Genomic DNA, 24,102 nt, shown 5'->3' with positions numbered 1-24,102 from the left:
CAGCATTATACTCACTATGCAGTCGCACCCCTTCCAGGCATATTCTAATCTCGCTATATACAGATGACGTTACACTATATTTGAGAAACCCAGAGGAGAGCCTAAATCCTGTACTACAAGAGTTTACAAAATTTGGCTACATGTCAGGAGTGCGAGTTAACTGGGGGAAGACACAGATATATCCCCTGACTGCTTGCACAGCACGAAATTGCTTGAACTTCCCCCTCCAGTGGTCTGATACCTCCCTCCGATATCTAGGTATAGAGATTACTCAAGATAGACACAAATTGATGCACCTGAATTATGGGGTACTACTAGATAATATACAGACTATGGTCACACGTTGGATCGCCCTGCCCCTCTCTATCGCGGGACGCATATCATTGATGAAAATGTTTATACTCTCTAAACCCCTCTACTTATTTCTAAATAGACCGTTCCCCCCCGGCCCAAACTTTTTTTAAAGAACTGCATCGCAGATGATTAGATTGGCTTGGGCTGGCAAGCAGCCGCGTCTCAAATGGGAGATTATGACACAGCCCTTTGCGTGCGGAGGTTTTGAAGCCCCAGGTTTCGAACTGTAATATCACTGCGCACAGGTGCAATTTGTGCACTACTGGTACCGCCCCGTACATGGCACATTTGGCGGTGGAGCGGGGATAAATGGCGCCGGTCCCCAGCTCTTCTTATCTGAAGCCGGACCTCACTGGTCTTCGGGACTCGACGGTGGGATGTACGCAGCTAGCATGGAAAAAAATAGCCACCCGAATGGGAAGCAATCTGCTGTACTCACTGGATATGTCACTCTTAGGCCACGAAGTGGTCTCGATGGCGTGCGAGTCTGCAGGTGGGAGGCTGCTCACTAGGCTTCATATTTTCACATGGGGAGATCTCTATACGGCCTCCCACTTTCGTGAACAAGATGCATTCTCTCCGGATGGCCCACTCTCCCCGCTGGAGACCTTCCTGTAACTCCGCCTTTGGCGCTCCGTCAGGGCTCTTTCGCCCTCTTTCCCTGCAGAGCCAGCCTGTCTGCACACCTTTCATATACTCCTGCAGTCGAACTCGCCGCAGCACTTAGTCTCGATACTTTTATCATTCGGTTCAGCGGGAACAGCTAATCCTTGAGGGGGGAGCGCGCAGGAGGTGGGAGGAGGAGATGCAGTTGCAAATCACAGAGGCTCAGTGGTCATACTGCTGTCAGCAGACGGGGAAACTTACAGCTAGCAGTGGATTGTGGCTCATATACTATAAATGCTTGCACGGTCTTTACCACACCCCGGCGAGGCTTTGGCGATACAATCTTCGAGCTACTGATAGCTGTGATAGGTTCCTCCACCTGGCCTGGTCCTGTCCCACGGTGCTGGACTATTGGAGGGAGGTTGGTGAGGCATTGTCTGCTGTGGTCTCCCCTCCATTGATACTCACACCGCTGGTCCCACTGCAGGGACACACCGAGGCAATTACCCCTGGCTACCGTAGATATATCAGCTTTACTCTATTATTGTTTAAGTGAAGGGTGGCCTGGAGGTGGGGTAGGGAGAGAGCTACCAAATTAGAAGACTGGCTCTCAGATTTGTTATATAGTAAGATGCAGCTGGAGATGTACGCTGAGCTGCAGCCGCCCTCATCTCGCCCTAGAGATATTTGGGCCCCATCGGATGCATACCTGCTTCAAAATCAGGATCCTACTGCTGTGGTGTCTCCACTGGGATCCCCCCTAGGGGGTGTGGGACTTATGGGATGCGGGGACCTTGAGCCCTGAGATGGATTGACGAGGGCTGTGTCTTCTACATCTGTGGGGGCGGCTTCTGTGCCTGAGATGCATTGAGGGAATGCTGGCATGGGTTTCGTGTAACCTACCTGCTGGAGAGTGAACGGCTGACTACTAAACACTTTCATTTGTTGTGTTGTGCTCTTATACAATCATTTAATAGGGATGGGATGTGGTTCGGGAGGGTTGTTATATGTTGACTTTTATCGTGGACTACGATGTATTTACTGCAAACTTAACAAACAAAAAGAAATGTGTCTTGTGTTGTGACTGACTGACGAAGCACGAAGCACCATTTACACAATATGAACTATGAGCTGGAAGATAATATTTGTTGTACATAAGAAGAAATCAAGTGAATATGTCTCACCTCCTAAGTGTTGTTTTCATCTGTATTATACAATAACAACCCTAGGGAGTAACTACGATCCTTGGGAGGTTAGTGCCACGCATAAATATAGCTTACCCATATTTCATCCATTAAACCTGAGAGTCATCCTTCTGAAGACACAGGCAGTAGATCTGAATATGAACAGGAATATGTCCGTCTTATTTTATCAATCAGAACTGAAAACAAGCAAAAGTGTCACTCACAAACATGCTGTCATCTCATTATTCAAGGTGCCAAAATCAGTTGCTCATCGACACTGCCACTATGTGCATCATGTCAAGGCACGCTAAGAAACATTAAAACATTGACCCATGGTCAGAAACACAACCTCCAATATGTAGGCTTATGGTAGTTGAAAGTCACTAGGAACGCAGACAACTTTGGACCAAGATATCAAGTGGCATCAGCTCTTTCAAAGCTCAGTTCTTCATGACGCCTCAGGTGAGACCAGTGTGATTGGGTGACTTTGCATTCAAGATTCATGAAAGACTCATGGATGACATACTGCAAGAATTTGCAAACATCTTCAAGAGTATAGGATGCCTACGCTGGACAAACACAAAACATCACATAGGTCACTCAGTGCAGCCAGTAGCACTTCACCACCAATGCATTCCATTCCATATCAGAGGTTAATTCGAAAGCTAGCTTGACACCCTGGAAGCTCCTGACATAATTGAAAATGTGGAAGGGCCTACCCCACATGGATCTTGCCCATTGTCATAGCTAGAAAATCCAAACAACCTGGAAAGGTGAGAATATGGGTGAACCTAAGGCTACCCCAAAAAGCCAAAAATTAGAAAGCCACATAACCCCAACAGTGAATGATATTGTGGCTGATGTCAGTGAAGCCAAGCGGTTTTCCCAAACTGATCACCAATCAGGATATTGCCAAAAAGACCTCAACAGAGTGCCATGACATATCACTACGTTTCCCATGCATGTTGGGCTCTAATGCTACCAGTGCCTCAACTTCGGAATATTGAGTGCAGCAGAGATATTCTAACAGTGCATCCGAGAGGTACTGACAGGGCTCCTCCGTGTGCTCAATGTAAGTGATGACATCCTCCTTCATGCTGCCACCATAGAAGAACACAGATTCTGCCTAAGAACCCTCCTAACCAGGACCAAGGAAAACGGACTGACCAAGTGCATAAGGGCAAGTATAAGATCCTAAAGAAAGGTATTGAGTTCTTCTGAGATGTTTCACAGCTGACAGGGTAGCTCTAGATCCACAGAAAGTGTGAGACATCAAACAGCTGCTGCTCCCAAGAACTAGACAGAAATACAAAGTTTCTTAGGGGTGGTCATGTTCTGCGGACACTTCATTCAAAATCTGACCACCATTTCAAAGCTATTGTGAGCCCGTCTAGAAGCATAGACCCTGTGGGTCTGGGCATTACAACAAAAGGCTTTTTAAAACACCAAAGAAGCCTTAGCCAGATACATGACCATAAAGTATTATGACCAAAGACTACCCACAGAACTTCTTGCTGATGTCAGTGCCATTGGACTGTGTGCAGTCCTGCTATAGCTGCAAAAAAAAGGATAAGTGGGACCAATAGGCTATACCAGTAGAGCGTTGACAGAAAGATATCATAGGTACTCCCATGTAAAAAAGGATGCAATTGCTATACTGTGGGGGTGGGGGTTGTGTTATCATTTTTATGTATTTCTGTATAGCAACCAATTCAGAGTAAACAATAGCCACAAACCACTCATTCCTCTGTTCAAAGGAAATACTGCAAAACCACTACCCTGCATCAAGAAATAGATTCTCCAACTTCAAGATCGACAGCTGACTACCTATCTCGAAACCCAAGGAACTTCATTAGAGATTAAGTAAATCAAGCTGAGGAAAACTGAAGAATATATGTGCTAGGTTATCAAAGAGTTAATGCCTACCTTGATAAAAAAAAAGAATAAAAATCGCCATCCAAAATGACAAGTATCTAGAATTAGGTCACAATCCATGACCACCGATTGATTGAGATCCCTCATGACCGCTATTCCAAAAAGCACACCTTCACCTAGTGCAACATAAGTTGTCACTGGCTAGTAGCGGGCTGCTGTGAAGTGGAAGATGATTGGTCTATTCAAAGTTCTAATTCCTTAATTTGGCACATGCAGACATCGAGGAATTGCTCAAATGTGTGGTGCCCTGAAATTTACTCTCAGGTGGAATGAGTTGTTGTTTCCTGTTTATGTCGAGCGACTTGGCCCCTGACCCTCTGGCTACCATCATTTCAGATGAGTCACCTGATGCTTCATGGCTCCGAATTAGAAAGTAGTTTGCAAACTTGCCTGACAGACAACATCTTTTGGTCATCATCGATGACTTGAGCAAGTAACCTGAACTCAAGTTTGTGCTGTCCACATCTGCAGAGGATGGCATATGTAAGGTGCAGAATATGTGTGAAATGCACAGGTGTCCTCAGGAAATACATACTAACAATGAGTCACATTTGAAAGCCAATAATTCAGTTGTTCTTCCAAGTCAATGAATATTAAGCATTGAAAGATAATTCCACAATGGCCTCAAGCCAATGGAAAGGCCAGAATATTTATGCACACTCTTAACAAGGAAATTCAAATGTCAGACTTAGGAAAAGACAGTCTAGAGTGGGAAATATACAAATTTCTCAGGGAATATGATACAACACTGCACACTCTCACAAAATCTGCATCCACTTACCTGCTTTTTGGAAGGCCCTCAATATCATCTTATGCCACTCACTGTAGACCCATGACATCCCAGGAACAACATGTATCAAGGAGAAGAGAAAGAAGTGGATAGACAGGTAAGCTGCAAAATAAGACCCAAGGACAAGCTCATAAAAGTCAATGATCTCATCTTGGTGAAATACAAAATGGCAGGCAGAAAGTTCAAACCACCGGAACCTTAGACAGTGATTCAAGTTAAAGGGACCATACTGTCAGCATGCCAAAGAAGCACCCTTCTCATCAATATTGTATACTAGCATGGCAAGCTTTATTATATAACCTCTATGGACAAAGTTAACTCGCCAACGCACCCAAAGTCAAAGGGGTGGGTCACGAATACTGATAATTGTGAAGTCACTGAAGGATAAAGTCCAGATAGTGCGAGGCCAGAGCAACCCCAAGATTATGCTGAAGGTGAACCACCTTCTTGTATTGTCCAAACCCAGCTATGAAGTTATCGCTATGCTCTAAGGACAAATCCCTCTCCATCTTGGCAGTACCAAACTTTATAACCTAGGAGTTTGACACCAGGCGCAGAATGTTAGAGTATATAATAATGGTCTCTATTTGTTTGTTTTGCCCTAGGTAAATGTTGTTGCAGTCAAATGTTTTGGAGGAATGTTGTTTCCACGGACCCCCTCATTTGGTGGCGGGCACGGCTGCGACCCCGGTATTCACATTGGCAGTGGTCTTATCTCGACATGTCAGCAAAGGAATTCACACTTTGGCCACATAAAAGAGCAGACCTGGGTGTGTGTGTCTCCCTGTGTAACACAACAGCTGACTAGGGGTGTGTGTCAAACAGAAAGCATTTATCAAATATTTTCTTGTACTACCAAAGGCCATCTAGCATTAATATTGTTATGCAATGATTATAAAACTATTACGGACATCTACCATCTTCACACCCAGTTTCATGATTTTCATTAAATTCATCTGCTTTTTTAGCTTGGTTGCTGTCCAGTGGTCAGACAGTCCCTGTAAATATTTTATTTTTCAGTGAATTACTCTAGTTTATTTCCAACTGCTAACTACTGTTCAGTGACTATATATGGATAGCCTTAGATTATTTCTATTCTCAAAATCTCAAGGTTTGCTTCAATAAGTTTGCTTTGAATATTGGTTTAGCCGGGATGATGAAAGCATAGATAGTAGGATTTTCCACAAGAGTCAGCGACAATGTACATTTGAAGGGGGTATTTACATTTTACTGTGGGAACAAATTGTACACTAAATAAGGCTTCCTACATCAATCTCAGGGGAACATTTAAGAGCCCCTAGCGTCACCTTAGCTCCGCCATGGCGTAATGTTTGTTAATGCAAAGTTGGGGCTATTCTGCTACGCCATCCTTACAAAGTAACGCAATGCATGCATTAGGCTACATTCCACCTGCGCCAGGCATAATGTATGCAAGGAGAGCGTTCTGGTGCTAGGAGGCCCGCAAAAATAGCTCAGTGAAATTTAAAATATTTCACTGCGCCTTTTTTGGCATCATTTTTAATGCCTGCTCAGAGCAGGTGTTAAAATTATGCTCCCATACTAACCTATGGACCTCCTCGCACTTTGCTGCACTAGCATAGCCACATTTATGACGCTGGTGTAGCAAAGCGCCACAATAACGTAAAAAATGTTGACGCTATTGTGCTAACAAATGCCATGCTGCGTCATATCATAACTAGGGTGGAAGCATTGTGTTGTTAAGTGACGGTCGGGGGGTACCAGCAAAGTGGCGCATCATAGCTAATGCACCACTTTTTCTTAAATATGGGCCTTAGGGGGTCATTACAACATTGGCGGTAAAAGGCGCTTACCGCCCTGCAGAAGACCGCCAATACACCGCTGCGGTAGACCGCCACAGCTATTATGACACACATCTCGGAATCAGCCGAGATTCAGACACCCACACAACACCGCCACACCAAAGGTCAGTGATAAACATGCGGAAACAAATCCTCCACCTCCACGCCAACAGAAACACGCCCATGCTATTACGACCCACGAAACCACGCGGCGGTCTTTCAACCGCGGTATTCCATTGGCAGTACACACCGCTGCGCTCAAAATACACACACATCTACAAAACACCGCCACATTGGACAATTCCAAATACACACACCTGATACACATACAAACACCACTCCCACACACCCAACACAATATAAAATACACACCCACATCACCCACAAACCCCTACGACCAGAAATTCTGAAAGAAGGCCAGAGAGACAGCACAGCAATTGCCCCATCACACAGAGGCACACAACACCATCACCCACACAACATCCACGCACAAAACACCACACACCACTACACTCACCACACTCATCACCACATACACCACCCCACACCTCACCCACACCACCCCATGGCACGCCAAAGACACCCCCGCTTCTCTGAGGAGGAGCTCAGGGTCATGGTGGAGGAAATCGTCCGGGTAGAGCCCCAGCTATTCGGATCACAGGTACAGCACACATCAATAGCCAGGAAGATGGAGTTATGGCGCAGAATAGTGGACAGGGTGAACGCCGTGGGACAGCACCCAAGAAATAGGGAGGACATCAGGAAGAGGTGGAACGACCTACGGGGGAAGGTGCGTTCCACGGTCTCCAGGCACAACATCGTGGTGCAGCGGACCCCCACCTCCTCCCCCACAACTAACAATATGGGAGGAGCAAGTCTTGACCATCTTGCATCCTGAGGGCCTCGGAGGAGTCGGTGGAGGATGGGACACTGGTAAGTCAAATCTTAACTATCATATCCCTCACCCTACCTGCATGCTATCACACACCCCCACCCTCACACCCTCCCCTATCACTCAAACTCCTCACTAATGTACCCATAACACAAACCACCCATCCCAACACCAAGCCCTGCATGACACAACTAAGGATGGTCACCCCTCACTAAAGGATGCTCACTGCACATACCCAGAACACCCCCCCAACCATCATCACACAAGCCCCCACACAGGAATGCTTGCACTGGGGTTCACACACACCCACCCATTGCACACCATTACACACACACACATGCAATAATCATGCTCTTATGCCCCTGCAGGAACCCGAAGGACCATTACCACACCAGAGGGTCCAGACAACACCACTCCACGCACAGAAGAGGCCCACAGTGACGAGAGCAGCTCTGCTCTACTGGATCTTGATGACCAGCCCGGACCATCGTGGGCCTCAGGACAGTCGGTTCCCCTTGCACAGGCACAGCCCAACACCGACCTTCCACCCTCTGGTAACACCAGCACAGCACCCACCCAGCGGGCCCAAACCTCCCTACCCAGGACAGGTCAATCAGCGGTGTGTCCACCACTACAGGGCACCCAGGGTAACCTACCGCCCCAACAACAACAGGGACCTGGGGGCAGTGGTAGTGGGCACACGGTCCAGGGGACGGAGGCACAGGAACATATGGGAACTGGGAGGGCTGCTGTGCGACAGAGGGAGGACAGGCCAAGGGAACCCACTCTCCACGAGGCCCTCTCCTCCATCATGGGAGCATACCACCACTCCCAGGATACGATGGCAACTGTCCTGGACAAGTTGCAGGAGACCCTGCGCCTGCAGGAGGAGCAGTATGTGGGGTTCAGGGAGGAGCTCAGGACCATCGACTCCGCCCTGGGCACCATCGTAGGGGTGCTGAAGGACATACAGCAGACCTTGAGGGACACCGTGGCACTCCAAGGGGCCCCTGACACTAGCCACGACGATGAACTGCCCACCACCTCCGCCGGCGCTAGTGGACAGGACGCCCCGCCACAGGACCACCACACCAGCACCCCATCCCCTGCAGATGGACAACCACCACGCAAGCGGTCCCTGAGATCCAGGAACAAGACAGAGCAAGATGGCAAGACCCCCGCCAGGAAATAAGACCACCCTGAGTGTCCTCCCACTGTCCCACTTTGTTACCCTGTCCATATTCAAACTGCCCCAGCTACACTTCCTATGCCCAGATGGGCAGTGCACCTGTGAGACTAATAGACTGGACTCTGCCATGGACATTCCTCCACCATCCCCCATCACCATTTTACAATCCCCTTCATTTTTTGAGCACTTAAATAAACACCCTTGAAACACAAAACAATCTGGAGTCAGTCTATGATTTGGTACTTTCTATTATCAATGACAGTGTCATAATGGCTGTACCATTGTAAGGCTAACATACCTATGTCACACATCCCAAGCCCATGAAGGATGCAAACAGTTGACACGTAGGTTACCACACCTGTGAAACTGAAATGGAAGGGTACAACTCAGTTAACAAATAGTGATTGAAATGGAGGAACAGGATAGAGGTAGACATGTGAAAGTTAATGTAATGTTAAACCAGAAAATGTTCTCACCTGTGTGTCACTGGAAATATTGCTGTATGACTGACTCCCTGTTGTCGTTTTCTTCTTCCTCAGCTTCATCCTCATCACTGTCCACAGGCTCCACAGGCTCCACAGCTGCTACAACACTGTCATCTAGATCATCCTCCTGCAGAAAAGGCACCTGGCGTCGCAAAGCCAAATTATGGAGCATGGAGCAGGCGATGATAATGTCCCACACCTTCTTCAGTGAGTAGAATAGGGATCCACCTGTCATATGGAGGCACCTGAACCTGGCCTTCAGGAGGCCGAAGGTGCGTTCGATCACCCTCCTAGTCCGCCCATGGGCCTCATTGTACCGTTCCTCTGCCCTGGTCCTGGGATTCCTCACTGGGGTCAATAGCCAGGAAAGGTTGGGGTAACCAGAGTCCCCCAATAGCCATACACGGTGCCTCTGGAGTTGACCCATCATACCAGGGATGCTGCTATTCCGCAGGATGTAGGCGTCATACACAGAGCCAGGGAACATAGCATTTACCTGCGAGATGTACTGGTCTGCCAAACAGACCATCTGGACATTCATGGAATGATAACTCTTCCTGTACACCTGTTCACTCCTGTGGGGGGGGACCAGAGCTACATGGGTCCCATCAATGGCACCTATGACGTTGGTGATATGTCCAAGGGCATAAAAGTCACCTTTCACGGTAGGCAAATTCTCCACCTGAGGGAAAATGAGGTATCTCCTTACGTGTTTCAGCAGGGCAGACAACACTCTGGACAAGACGTTGGAAAACATAGGCTGGGACATCCCTGATGCCATGGCCACAGTAGTCTGAAATGACCCACTTACATAGTTCCTGGATAGTGGCACGGTCAAACCGGTAGGTGACGATGACATGTTTTTCTTCCATTGTCAACAGGTCCACCAGCGGTCGGTACACCGGAGGATTCCACTATCTTCTCATATGTCCCAGCTGACGGTGCCTACGAAGGACAACAGCGAAGAACCAGTCACTATTCCTCCAGGTATGTACCCACAGTTACACACAAGACTACACCAGACACAAAACCCTTCCTGTATGTGTGTTGAGTGTAGGCCTAGCTATGTGTGACGCAGTCGTAAATGAAGCCATGTGGGCCCCTGAAATGGCGGCTGCCTGACCTCTAAACTGGGACAATGGGATTGTGGGGTAACTGCGCTGGCGTTGCACACCGTCGCGGTAGGCGGTCGTAGACCACAGCACAATGCTGCATTGGTTAACATTGGACCCTATGGGTCCCAGGAGCCAATGAACAGGTGCGCCGGCGGTGATGATGAACACCGCCGCGGACGTCACCGCCATTTTCAATCTGTTCAATCACTAGATACCTGACCTTTGACAGGAGAGGACCTACACTGCTAGTGCTGCTGTGACCTCGGTCTGGAAGCAACGATGGCTGCTGCGTCTGGGGAAAGGGCCCCTGCCTTCACTGCACAGGAGTTGGAGAAACTTGTGGATGGGGTCCTCCCCCAGTAAACGCTACTCTACGGTCCTCCAGACCAACAAGTTAGTACACAGGGAGCAAGTTGTATGGGCTAGGGCTGGGTGGAAGAGGGAAGGGGGCAGAGTTCATAGAACATTAATGCATGGGAATGAATGGGCCACATGGCCAGAGTAGGGAGGGGGCCACTCACATTGACGATGCAGTTGGTAATGACTGTTCCTCTTCCCTTGTGCATGTCATGTAGGTCAGCGCCCACCAGAAGAGGGACATTTGGCGTGCCATCGCCAAGGAGGTCCGGACCCTGGGGGCCCACCAGAGATGGGGCACCCACTGCCGGAAGAGATGGGAGGACATTCGCTGCTGCAGCAAGAAGACGGCGGAGGCTCAGCTGGGGATGGCCTTCCAACGTGGGAGGGGTGCCCGTCGCACCATGACCCCCCTGATGTTCCGGATCCTGGCGGTGGCCTACCCGGAGTTGGATGGGCGCTTGAGGACATCACAGAAGACACAAGGAGGTGAGTACAACCTCATTTTGCGGACTTTGAGTGCAGTGGAGGTGTCTGGGTGGGGGAGGTGGTCTGTGGGTGTCCCTAGGGCAGGGATAGTTAGGTAGTCAAGGCCCCTCCGTAATTTAGGCCATGTGGCACTCAACCCCACCTCAGCCGAGTGCCAAGTCGAGGTATAGTTGCCCCTGTGGCATCCATGTGCGCAGATGTCCACCATTGCCATGTAGGCCATAACCCAGAAATTGCATGTGCAGAGTGCAGGAGCACGGCGTTATGCAGGGGGCTGCTGCGTCTGTCTTGTCCGCCAACGGTAGCGGAATGCCATGCACTAAAACTCGCTTTCTTCTGTCTCCCCCCCTTTTCCTGCTCTCCCTGTCCTTTTGTACATCAGCATCAACAGACGGAGGTACAGTGGCACCGGAGCACGAGGGAGCTGCATCCTACATGGCCATGGAGGGCCACACCACGGACTCTGAATGCACCAGTGGGACGGAGGGCGAGGGGAGCTTCACGTTGGCCACCGGATCACCAACCAGTGACACAGACTCGTCCGCCGATGGGAGCTCCCCTGTGGTGGCGGCACCATCTGTACCCCCCACTTCAACAGGTACAGCCGCCACCTCCCATATCAGCACCGCCCTCCCTGCAGCCCCTCAGCGTTCGCCCCGTGCCCGCTCACCCAGGAGGGTGGGCATCACCTTCGCCCCAGGCACCTCAGGCCCTGCCCCAAACATCCCTGCTGCCCTCAGTGAGTAGGCCATTGACCTCCTCAGGTGACTCACTGTTGGGCAGTCTTCCATTGTGAATGCCATCCAGGGTGTAGAACGAGAGTTGCAACACAGTAATGCATTCCTGGAGGGCATTCATTCTGGTCAGGCTGTCCTTCAGCGAACCCTGCAATCTCTGGCCTCAGCACTGATGGCAGCCATTGTCCCTGTGTTTAGCCTCCCCCCTCCAACTTCCTCCACCCAGACCCAATCCCCTGTACCCCAGCCCATCCCAAGCACACCTACAGACCAGCATGCACACAAGTCAACACACAAAAGTAGCTCAAGCAAACATAGGCACCACACATCCCACAGGCACTCACACAAGCATCACACCCATACAGACACAGCAACATCCACGCCTCCACTGTGTCCCCCTTCTCCTCTTCTCCCTCCTCCCTCCCAGTCTCGTCTACACACACACCTGCATGCACCACATCTACAGGCACCATGAGTCGCACAAGGAGACCCAGCACCCCATGCCGCTCACCTGCACTCACCACCTCCACTGCCATTTACATGTCCCCTGTGTCCTCTCCCAGTGTGTCTGTGATGCCCCCTCCCAAAGTACACAAACGCCGGCAATCACTCACTCAACATCCATCCACCTCACAACAGCCTCCAGTACCTGCACCTGCACCCAAAACAGCTAAAGTGACACCTCCGACAACCACCTCCTCTTCCACCACTCCCAGACCCCCTCCAGCTACCCATCCCAGTGTTCGTCAGAAACTGTCCCTCTGTAAAATTGACCTTTTTGCCCCCACCCCCCCCTCCAATTCATCAGTCCCGTCGTAGCGCCTCAGCCAAAAAGCCTCCAATACCAGTGGTGCGTGTTCAAGGCTTGTGGAGTGTACCGGCCACTAGGGCAGGCAGTAGGACCCGGAGCCAAGCCACTGGCAGCCCACCCCCTGTAAAGGCTCTAAAATTGGAGAGTGGACGACAGGACCGTGTTAAGACTCTTGGTGGGACAACAACTGACATGGGTTCAAAGGGGATTGGTGAGTCAGCTGTGACTCCAACAAAGGTGGTGAAGGTCCAGAGGAAGTCTGCCCAGCCTCTTGTGAGTGTCACGGCGGAGAAGTGTGCCATCATTTCCGGCGGTCCAGACACAACGGCCAGCACCGTCGTCACTGGTCAGGAGACCACCGCCGGAGTCACAGCCCAGGAGGGCCCAAGTATCGTCACTGGTCCAGAGACCACCGCCAGAGTCACAGCCCAGGAGGGCACAAGTATCGTCACTGGTCCAGAGACCACTGCCAGAGTCACAGCCCAGGAGGGCACAAGTATCGTCACTGGTCCAGAGACCACCGCCAGAGTCACAGCCCAGGAGGGCACAAGAATCGTCACTGGTCCGGAGACCACCGCCAGAGTTACAGCCCAGGAGGACACAAGTATCGTCACTGGTCCGGAGACCACCGCCAGAGTCACAGCCCAGGAGGGCACAAGTATCGTCACTGGTCAGGAGACCACCGCCGGAGTCACAGCCCAGGAGGGCCCAAGTATCGTCACTGGTCCAGAGACCACCGCCAGAGTCACAGCCCTGGAGGGCACACGTATCGTCACTGGTCCAGAGACCACCGCCAGAGTCACAGCCCAGGAGGGCCCAAGTATTGTCACTGGTCCAGAGACCACCGCCAGAGTCACAGCCCAGGAGGGCACAAGTATCGTCACAGGTCCAGAGACCACCACCAGAGTCACAGCCCAGGAGGGCACAAGTATCGTCACTGGTCCAGAGACCATCGTCACTGGTCCAGAGACCACCGCCGGAGTCACAGCCCAGGAGGGCACAAGTATCGTCACTGGTCAGGAGACCACCGCCGGAGTCACAGCCCAGGAGGGCCCAAGTATCGTCACTGGTCAGGAGACCACCGCCGGAGTCACAGCCCAGGAGGGCCCAAGTATCGTCACTGGTCCAGAGACCACCGCCAGAGTCACAGCCCAGGAGGGCCCCGGCTGCCACAGCCCCGCTGGGCAATGATGGAACGTCATGCCACACACCAATGCCCAGTGTAGAGAACGTCATGCCACACACAAATGTCCGTATCAGAACCGCCATGGCAAAGCACCGCTGAACAGGGCAAAGACCGCCATGGTGAAGACCGCTGAACAAGGCAAAGACCGCCATGGTGAAGACCGCTGAACAGGGCAAAGACCGCCATGGTGAAGACCGCTGAACAGGGCAAAGACCGCCATGGCAAAGCACCGCTGAACAGGGCAAAGACCGCCATGGCAAAGCACCGCTGAACAAGGCAAAGACCGCCATGGTGAAGACCACTGAACAAGGCAAAGACCGCCATGGTGAAGACCGCTGAACAGGGCAAAGACCGCCATCGTGAAGACCGCTGAACAGGGCAAAGACCGCCATGGCAAAGCACCGCTGAACAGGGCAAAGACCGCCATGGTGAAGACCGCTGAACAGGGCAAAGACCGCCATGGTGAAGACCGCTGAACAGGGCAAGCACTGTGTAGGAATGAAAAGGCCACCACATCAGGCATCCTTATCCCATGTGCAGCTGGGACAGTGACAGGACATGAACTTTCACGGGGAGACTCATCCAGTCTGGGCACCACTCACACACAGTACCAGTAGATAACTGCATCTACTTGAGAGACTGTGGCTTTGCACTCCCCAGGATGGCACAGTGGGCAACCCACCCACTGTAGAGACTTGTGAGACTGTGGCTTTGCACTCCCCAGGATGGCACAGTGGGCAACCCACCCACTGTAGAGACTTGTGAGACTGTGGCTTTGCACTCCCCAGGATGGCACAGTGGCCAATCCACCCACTGTAGAGACTTGTGAGACTGTGGCTTTGCACTCCCCAGGATGGCACAGTGGGCAACCCACCCATTCTAGAGACTTGTGAGACTGTGGCTTTGCACTCCCCAGGATACATCAATGGGCATGGAGCCCCGTCGTGGATCTGGCTTCGCATTCATCTGGCTGAGGTGCCCCCCCTTCCCTTCCCCCTGAGGTGCCTGTAGTATTTCAATCTGATGCCCCGGCAGTGTTCTCTCCGATAGTGGTCAGGCATCGTTTGTGGGCCTCGCCCATGCATTTTTGGACTGTTGGTGCACGGACATTGTTGTGTACATATCTGCACTACTTCTCGAATTGTATATATAATTATGAGTGATTTTGAAATATATATCTGTATATTTTTGTATGACATGTATATTCGCACATTATAATGTCTGACCGAATTTCGCATTGTCTATTCATTCTTCCAGGGGGATTGTGGGTTGTTACTGTGATTTTTTGTGAATGCATTGGTGTGTATGTTGTAATATGCGAGGGTGGGGATGGGGGTGTTTGGTGGGTGTCCCCCTAACTTTTGCCTCCCCCCTCCCCCGTGTCGTAGGTGCAGTACTCACTGGTGTCTTCGGTGCCTACGTAGCTGTTGGTCGTAGAGGAGCAGAAAGACAAGGGCAGGGAGTATTTGTAATTCCGGCTCCATGGTGGCCTCTTTCCTTGTGGGATGTGTGCAGGTGAGCGTTTTCCCATAGCAAAAGCTGTTTCCGCCGTGTTTTTATCCACGGTGAATCCGCCCCGGAAAAGGTGGCGGATTGGCGGCTTGTAATACTGTGGGCGGTACATTGTCTCCCGCGTGTCTGTTGACGGTAACCGCCGCGCTGCTTGTCTGTACCGCCATGGCGGGCGATGTGTTAAAGTGGCTGTCTTTGTTGGCGGTTTCCGCCAGGGTCATAATTCCCTTTTTTTGTCCGCCGGCCTGTTTGCGGTATTTCCGCAGCTTTAACACCGTCCGCCAGGGTTGTAATGACCACCTTAGTGTTTTTCACCCTAGAGTAATGACATTAATGCCAGTAGCACAAATAAGGAAAATGCCTCTTGGCTCATGCCTCTCTGTTTCGATAATGCTTAATATTTGAGTCTTTAATGACTGGAAAACAGCCAGGAACCTCCACTGCATGCTGATTTGGTCGGTGGTGTTTACTGTTCAATCTCACACCCTTCCTCACTGACCATATTTGGGCCCTTGGAATTGATTGAGGGGAGGGGCAACTTCAACACATCATTTGAAAAATCTTTACCCAACTTTGGTTTGTGTAGGAAAGCCACACAAGTTCACTAAAATGCATGTTGCATATTCCATGACCTGTTTTTATACATCCAATATGAACCTACCAAATACAGAATTCATCGAAAATTCAGGAGGTCATTGTAACAAAGTGTAACAATATTAAAGCTGTAGAGGGAAAGTGTATGTCTTATTTTTCTCAATCACAAATCAGTCACAACCTCCAGGTCAGCGTCTGTTGCCCTCCCAAGTGCAGCTCCTCCTGTTGATGCTGTGCTGCTGCCTCTGCTTGGTCAAACTGAGAGCCTGCCTGACTCTCAGTTTGAGGCCCTCCTCCACCCACAGGCTCCTGACTGCACCTCCTCCCTGGTGGCCTAGTAGCCATCTTCCAGTAAGTATCTTCTGTCTCTCTTTACTCCTGCCTTTACTTCTGTTTTACTTCGTTTATGCTTTTCTGTCTCTTCTTTTATTTTCTCCCTCTTGCCTCTCTCTCTTGCGTTCTCCCCGTGACGCTGCTGCCCCTGTGGCTCCAACCCCTCTCCCCCCAAATCGCTATTCCCGCCTTCCCGCCTCCCAGCTGACCAGACCCCCACCTCCCTCTCTTTCATAATGGGGGCCAAAGTGCTGTGAGAGGGTGACTCCTCTGATCGCCTGGTCAACTTCTGTTGTCCTCCCCAGTGCACCTCCTGCTTCTGCTTGGTGAAACTGAGAGCCTGCCTGACTCTCAGTTGGAGGCCCTCCTCCAGCCACAGGCTCTTGTCTGTGCCTCAGCCCTGGTGGCCTAGTGGCCTTCTGCCAGCAAGTATATTCTGTCTCTCTTTACTACTGCCTTTATACTTCTGCCTTCACTTCTGTTTTATTTTGTTTTTCCTTTTCTGTCTCTTCTTTCATTTTCTCCCTCTTACCGCTTCTCCCTCCGGGGTACTATCCGCGCTGCTGCTGCACCTGCAGCCCCGCCATCCCACGAAGTGCTTTTCCCACCCTCCCGCCTTTCAGCTGCCTGGACCCCCCTGACTCCATCCCTTTCTTAATGGTGGCCGCAGTGCAACAGTGCAGCGGGTGCACTGCTGGCGCAGCAAAGGCATGCCCATCTGCGCCCGTCCACACCAGGACTGCGCCCAGTGCCACGGACTCTGGTTCTCGCCCTGTCCGCCAGTTCAGCAACAGCACTCTAAACGCCCACAACCCAGGAAGATCATCAGCCTGCCACCAAGCCAACCCCAGGAACACCAATAGACATTTTTCTTGCCGCACCTGCTCCAGCACCTTCTAAGGACCACCCTATGATCCCATACCAAGCATAGATAGCCATCTCAGGTGTATACTCCTCTACACATGCTCCCTTGTCAAACATGCAGTAGAAGTCTAAGACCTCCACGACTCAACAGCACCGGGTATCGCATTCATCACGGAGACTTGGATCACCCACACCTCTGCCCCAGACATTTCCATGGCCATCCGGGACAACTACAAAATCATCCACAAGGACAGAGCCAAACGGCTTGGAGGATGCATTGCAATAATCTACAATGTCAGGCAATGCACAAACACCTACATTCCAGATCCAGACCTGCCTAAACGCCTCCCTACATGGCACCCTCATCTACATCCTACTCAGCGACCTCAATTTCCACCTTGATACCCTCGATGACCCCAACACCTCGTCCTCAAACAACAACTCATCAACGTCCCCACCTACAGAGCAGGACACATTCTGAACCCTATTTTGTTACCAGGGGACAACATCACCATCTCCCACACCATTGGACCGACCACAATTGCATCCACTTTACCTACACAAAGACCACCACCCCCCCCCATTCCCACGGCAGACTCTGGGGCAAAGGCACGGATGCACAATTCACTAGTGCTCTCAACCACTCCCTCCCACCGGACGCAGCAGACGCAAATAAAGCCACAAGCTGCCTACGTCGCTGGCTCTCAAACTGCACCAACAATGTAGCCCCCCTAAGGAAATTAGCAGGGAATTGACAGAGCAAAAGACCCAAGTGGTTTCCGCCAGAACTGCAGGAATTCAAGTGGACCTGCAGACGATTGGAGCAGAAATGGAGAATCAGCAAATCTGCCAAAGACTGCATAGCCTATGAAACTGGAGTCACCACGCACCACCAGAACATCAGAGCCACCAAAAACAACACCTTTCAAGCACACCTCAACACCAGCATTCACAACAGCAAAGAGCTCTTCACTATCGTCAAAATGTTCACGAAAACTGGGGCAGACACCTCATCCATCCCTCCCTCCCAAAACCTTTGCAACAACCTCACCACCTTCTTTCACCATAAGATCCAGGACATCTACGAAGGCTTCAGGAACCAAAGCCCACCAGCACCCCTCACTGCCTCTGACCTAGCTCCTCACCAGATACCTAGCTCATGGACCCCCATCACCGTAGATGACACCCAAAGACGGATGAACTCCATCCACTCTGGATCCATGTCCTCATCACATCCTCAACCTAGCCAGCACCACCATGGGGCCGGAGCTCTGCTGAACCATCAACCTATCCTTCGAGACCACCACATTCCCCTCAAACTGGAAGCATGCTGAAATCAGCCCACTACTCAAGAAACCCACCGCCGACCATAGGGAGCTGATGAACTACAGACCCATCCCTCTGCTCCCTTTCCCAGCCAAGGTAACAGAGAAAGCTGTCAATCTGCAACACACCATATCCTGGACCCATCCCAGTCTGGATTCAGAAGCAACCACAGCACCGAAACCGCACTCTTAACAGCCACCAACAACATACACATCATACTGGACCATGGAGGCACTGCCGCTCTCACCCTTCTCGACCTCTCTGCCGCATTTGACACCATCTCCCACTTCACCCTCTGCGAAAGACTGCACGACGCCGGTATCCGAGACAAAGCCCTGAACTAGATCAGGTCCTTCTTCACCGGAAGAACACAGAGGGTCGGACTACCACCGTTCACGTCAGAACCTAAAGACATTTGCTGCTGTGTGCCCCAAGGATCCTCACTCAGCCTGACGCTTTATAATGTCTACATGGCCTGCTCACTAAGATAACCAAACAACATGAGCCAAACATGTCTCCTATGCTGACGACACCCAACTGATCCTCTCCCTGTCCGGGAACTCGGCTCAAGCCAATAGGAATTTCCACAATCGGAGGAGAGCAGTCGCTGCCTAGATGGAGGCCAACTGTCTGAAGCTCAACTCAGACAAGACAGAGATCCTCATGATCGGTTCTACCTCTTCTGCCTGGGACGACTCCTGATAGCCCACAGCTCTCGGTAACGCCCCCGTCCCCACTGACCATGCGTGCAACCTGAGCATCATACTGGACTCCTCTTTATCGATGACCCGCTGTCTCTTCAGCAAGTTTCCACACCCTTCCCCTAGACGAGGAAGACAGTCACCCACACACTCATCACCAGAAAACTGGATTAAGGCAATGCACTCTATACTCACCAAGAAACTTCAATCAAGACTTCAAAGAGTTCAGAATGCAGCAGCCAGACTCACCCTGGACATCCCCCGACACAGCTACATTTCCTCCCACCTCATAGACCTACACTAGTTCCCAGTCAAAAAGTGCATCACATACAAACACCTGATCCACATCTTCAAGACACTGCACAACATAGGACAATCATTCCTCAACCACCGCCTCTCCTTCTACGTACCCAACAGACGTCTCCATTCCTCCCAGTGCGCCCTTACGGCCATCCATGAGATCCAAAAAAGTACAGCAGGAGGAAGATCCTTCTTCTACCTAGGAGCCAGGACATGGAACACACTACTCCTTAAGCTCAGCCGTACCGAATCACTAAAGCAATTCAGGAAGGACCTTAAGACCTGGCTCTTCAACTGAGCAGCACTCCTACATTCAGGGGCATATTTATACTCTGTTTGCACCGGATTTGTGTCATTTTTTTAACGTAAATCTGGCGCAAACTTAACTCTATATTTATATTTTGGCGCCAGACATGTCTAGCGCCAAAATATTGGCGTTAAAGTCATTTTTTGCCTGTGGAAAACTACCTTGCGTCAATCAGTTGCCAGGTAGGTGTTCCTGGGAAAAAAATGACCCTAAGGCCCTACCGCCTTATTTATCCTCCTGTGCAAATATCAGGCATGGAAGGAGGAGGGCCTTAAATAATGGCGCCAAGCCTGCTTAGCACCATTATTTAACGCCTGGGTATGGGCAGGCGATAGGGGACCTGTGGGCCTTTTCCATGGACCATGGATACAGCCCACAGGTGCCCTCCCTGTCCCCAGGGACACCCCCACCCACCCGCACCCACACCTGGAGGACACCTAAGGATGGGGAACTCATTCCAGGTAAGTCCAGGTAGGTATTTTTTATTTTTTTCCAAAGTACTATAGGAGGCCTAACTTGGGCACCCTTAAATGGCACTGTGCCCAATGGCCATGCCCAGGGGACATAAGTCCCCTGGGCATGGCCATTGGGCAGGGGGGCATGACTCCTGTCTTTACTGAGGCAGGAGTCATGTCCATGGGGTTTTAACATTGAAAAATGATGCTAGTCAATCAATCAATCAATCAATCAGTGTATTTGTAGAGCGCACTACCACCCGTGAGGGTCTCAAGGCGCTGGGGGGGGGTGCTGCTACTGCTCAAATAGCCAGGTTTTGAGCCGCTTCCTGAAAGTCAGCAGGTTTTCGGTCTGTCGTAGGGGCAAGGGAAGGGTGTTCCAGGTCTTGGCGGCGAGGTGGGAGAAGGATCTGCCTCCGGTAGTCGCTCTTCGGATGCGAGGGACGGTGGTGAGGGCGAGGTCTGCTGAGCGGAGTTGGCGGGACGGGGTGTAGAAGGTGAGTCGTCTGTTCAGGTAGGCTGGACCGGTGTTGTGGAGCACCTTGTGTACGTGGGTGAGGAGCTTGAAGGTTATCCTTTTGTTGACGGGGAGCCAGTGTAGGTCTCTCAGAAGGAGAGTGATGTGGCTGTGGCTGTGGCGGTGGGCATCGAGGATCAGGCGTGCAGAGGCGTTTTGTATGTGTTGCAGTCATTTGAGGAGTTTGGCCGGGGCTCCTGCGTAGAGGGTGTTTCCGTAGTCAAGTTTGCTACTGACGAGGGCTTGGGTGACTGTTCTTCTTGTATCTGTGGGGATCCATCTGTAGATCTTGCAGAGCATGCAGAAGGTGTTGAAGCAGGATGAGGAGATGGCGCTGACTTGCTTGGTCATGGAGAGCGTTGAGTTGAGGATGATGCCCAGGTTGCATGCATGATTGGTGGGTGTTGGGGCTGCTCCCAGAGCGGTCGGCCACCAGGAGTCGTCGCAGGCTGAGGGGTTGGCGCTGAGCATGAGGACCTCCGTCTTATCTGAGTTCAACTTCAGTTTGCTGTTTCTCATCCATTCGGCGACGGCCTTCATTCCTTTATGGAGGATGGATTTGGCGGTGAGGGGGTCCTTGGTGAGGGAGACGATCAGTTGGGTGTCGTCGGTGTAGGGGATGATGTTGAGGTTGTGCAGCCGGGCGACGCGGGCAAGCGGGGCCATGTAGACGTTGAAAAGTGTAGGGCTGAGGGACGAACTTTGGGGAACGCCGCAGATGATTTTGGAGGCTTCGGACAGAAAGTGGGGATGCGGACACTCTGGGTTCTGCCGGAGAGGAAGGAGGTGGTCCATTCCAGAGCTTTGTCCTGGATCGCCGCATTGTGGAGGCGTGTGCGTAGGATGCGGTGGCAGATGGTGTCGAAGGGGACCAAGAGGTCCAGGAGGATGAGGGCCGCGGGTTCGCCGTTGTCAAGCAGGGCCCTGATGTCGTCTGTGGCGGCGATGAGGGCGGTTTCAGTACTGTGGTTGCTGCGGAACCCTGACTGGGATGGGTCCAGGATGTTGTTTTCTTCGAGGTAGTGGGTCAGTTGTCTATTGACGATCTTCTCGATGACCTTGGCCGGGAATGGGAGCAGGGAGATGGGATGGAAGTTCTTGAGGTCTCTCGTGTCCGCCATGAATTTCTTGAGTAGGGGTTTGATCTCAGCTTGCTTCCAGCTCTCGGGGTAGGTCGCAGTCTCGAAGGAGATGTTGATGACTTTGCGGAGGTGGGGTGCGATGGTGGCGCTTGCTTTGTTAAAGATGTGGTGCGGGCATGGGTCTGATGGAGATCCAGAGTGGATGGTGCCCATAGTTTTGATTGTGCCGTCTACACTCACGCTGGCCCAGACGAGCAGGGGGTCGTAGTTGAAAGTGGGTGAAGAGTCTGAGGAGTTGTGATTGGCGGGGTGGTCTGGCTGTTGAAGCTGTCATGGATGTCTGTGATCTTGTGGTGGAATAAGGCGGCGAGGGAGTCGCACAGGTCTTGTGAAGGTGGGTTATCGTTAGTGTTGGAGCTGGGGTTGGAGAGTTCATTCACGATGTTGAAGAGCTCCTTGCTGTTGTGTGCATTGTTGTCCAGGCGGTCTTTGAAGGAGGTTTTCTTGGCAGATCTGATGAGGTGATGGTGATTGCGCCTCTGCCAGTACTAGCGTCATCCTCTGACGCTCAACCCCCTGTTCCCTCTATGCCTCCTGCATCCGGCTAGCGTCCTTTTTTATGACGCCAACCATACCTTACCGTCTGCTAGCGTCATACCATAAATATGACGCCGGGGGGAGGGTCTTGGTACTGCACTAGCAGGCGGTAAACTTTTTGACGCTGAACTGCGTTAGTGTCGTTCAGCGTCAAAAAGGATAAATCAGGACCCTATGGTGATTAGCCACGCTTTACAAATCCATGATTGATTGGTTGATTGAACCTAAATTCGGCCAGTGTTCTGAGAGTTACAGCTGTGAATCAAGCAGTTGGCTCTCTGAAGTCGATCCTCAACGGGGTTAGAGTCATAAAGTCGAAGATCATTGTACAATGCTTAGGAGATCCCTGTCAAACATCAGTCATGATGGGTGAATAGCAGATTTGACCAAAATAAGAGTTAATACAATGAACAACTATTTGAACACATTGATTTTTCCCTCTGACCTAGACAGGCTAAGATCACTCCACTGATGAAGAAATTAATAAAGCAAATGCTGGATCCTGCTAGCTGCTAGCCAAAACGCTTGTTACCAAAATCAAGGCAAGATCCAAAAACTCACAGGAATTTGTTTAGAGTTTGATGAAGCAGGGAACCTGCCAAACGTGGCAGATGTTCTGTCCACCATATTTAGAGCGTCACTGACACCAAGGCCCTGTCCAGACAGTGGGTGATCATTATTGTAATCTCTCCTGATTAGGTTTCTCTGCTAATAGACCGATGGGTGGTAAACATAAAATTAGAAAGGGCCTAATCATTATTTTCCTTTAGTTGCTAGTACAAGATGAGCACCTGGTTTTGATATACAATTCAGAGATGCCAGGAAAGGGAAGTCAAACACTTGTCAGTTTGTGACCATACACCCATAGTTATGAGAGATACTGCGAACCAAGGACACCTGCAGTGTACTTTGTCTGCTGGAAAAATTAGTAGTAAGGTTTAAAGTGAAATCTAACCACATTATCAATCACAGCTTCTAGACTGCCATGCCTCACCACTCTTGTCCTCTAACCATCTGTTTGACCAAAAAGAAACATTAACAGGGTATTTTGTTTGGCTTTAGAGGCACTCTAAGCAGACTTCTACCTTCTTAGGTGGTGAATCTCCTAAAGAACACCTCAAGTGTTTGCGACTCAAGTGACTGTATGTACTATAAATATTATTATTCCCTTGTAATTTTCACTGAGGATTTTTAACTGACTCAGAGCCATTATTTCACAAATGGTGACCTGCTCCCGTAGAGCGACAATGGCACATGCACTCACTATTCATGATAACCTAAATCCTAATGCAAATATTGGTTTAGAACATTTACCATTTACATTTACTATTGATGTGGTCTAATTACAGCACCATGAGTTCTCAGAAACGTATACAGTTGTGATGAGTATACAGGTTGGCATTTTTTAAACTTAAGTTCAGCTTCCATATTGTGACCGAAACATATAGACAATATTAATCTAAAAAGCCTGCAAATGAAACACATGGCCAATTGAATGCAATGGCCGTTTGTTAACCCCCTGGCCATTCTGAATGCAAGCACGGAAGCGCAGTGGAGTACTTTC

The sequence above is a fragment of the Pleurodeles waltl genome, chromosome 1_2 (assembly GCF_031143425.1).
Source record: "Pleurodeles waltl isolate 20211129_DDA chromosome 1_2, aPleWal1.hap1.20221129, whole genome shotgun sequence".
Lineage (NCBI taxonomy): Eukaryota > Metazoa > Chordata > Amphibia > Caudata > Salamandridae > Pleurodeles > Pleurodeles waltl.
The sequence above is the reverse complement of the archived record's forward strand: the minus strand, read 5'-3'. Positions refer to the sequence as shown.